The sequence below is a fragment of the Penaeus vannamei genome, chromosome 27 (assembly GCF_042767895.1).
Source record: "Penaeus vannamei isolate JL-2024 chromosome 27, ASM4276789v1, whole genome shotgun sequence".
Classification (NCBI taxonomy): domain Eukaryota; kingdom Metazoa; phylum Arthropoda; class Malacostraca; order Decapoda; family Penaeidae; genus Penaeus; species Penaeus vannamei.
This window is the reverse complement of record NC_091575.1, coordinates 31,026,648-31,028,137: the sequence shown is the minus strand read 5'-3', so window position 1 is coordinate 31,028,137 and position 1,490 is coordinate 31,026,648.

Here is a 1,490-nt window from a genome sequence, read left to right as displayed (position 1 = left end):
GTCTCTCTGTTTGTCTGTTTTTTTTTTCTATTTTCTCTTTCTCCCTCCCTCCCTTCTTTCTACCCTCTTCCCATCTTCACTCTCCCTTCCTCCCTCCCTCCCTCCCACCCAACCACCATCTTCTCGCTCCCTCCATCCCTGCCTCCCATATTTCTTTTCTCTCCCTCCCTCCTACCCACCCACCATCTTCTCCCTCCCTCCTCTCCCTCCCTCCCTCCCCCTTCTCCCTCCCACCCCTCCCCTTCCTCCCTCCCCCCCTCCCTCCTCCCCATCCACCATCTTCTCCCTCCACCCCTCCCTCCCTCCCTCCCTCCCTCCCTCCCTCCCTCCCTCCCTCTCCCCTCTTATCTCCCACCCCCCCCCTTCTCTCTTTCTTAGCTCGAGAGCGTGGATCAAATATCGTTGTTTGAACAGTCAACATCCCTCTATTTCTGTGTCTATTTCCTCCACAGTATATATATGTGGGTTTGAACTTACCGATGATTTAAAGGGACAGGAATCCTGCTTACTCTGGGGATACCGAAGGGAATAAGAGAAGAAGGAGAAGAAAGAAGGATAAAGCAAAGACGAAATATTATCCTTTTGTGTCGTAGAATCTCGGAGTGAACTTCTATTTTTTTCTTTTCTTTTCTTCACTGTTCTCTCTTTGGGCCCTTCTTTATTTTGGTTTCCTTATCTCTCTTTATAGGTAAGCTAATTCTCTCTCTCTCTCTCTCTCTCTCTCTCTCTCTATCTCTCTCTCTCTCTCTCTCTCCTCTCTCTCTCTCTCTCTCTCTCTCTCTCTCTCTCTCTCTCTCTCTCTCTCTATATATATATATATATATATATATATATATATATATATATATATGTGTGTGTGTGTGTGTGTGTGTGTGTGTGTGTGTGTGTGTGTGTGTGTGTGTGTGTGTGTGTGTGTGTGTGTATGTGTGTGTGTTTGTGTGTGTGTATACACATATATATGTAAATATATACATAAATAAAATCCGATTTCCACTCACGCGTTGTATAAGCGGCCTCTTCTCACGCGAATGAAATATGAGCGGGAGAAATCTAGCTCACACGCCCACTCACGCCCACTTGCTGAGCGGTTATGGCGTATCGTTTTTTCCAATTACGTCTGTATGGAGGGGTGCGCTTATACATACACACACACACACACACATATATATATATATATATATATATATATATATATATATATATATATATATATATATATGTGTGTGTGTGTGTGTGTGTGTGTGTGTGTGTGTATGTGTGTGTGTGTGTGTGTGTGTGTGTGTGTGTGTGTGTGTGTGTGTGTGTGTGTACATACATACACACACACACACATATGTATATATATATATTATTTATATATATACATATATATATATATATATATATATATATATATATATATATATATATATATATATATATATATACATATACACATATATATACATATATACATATATACATATAGTTTTATATTTACACACACACAC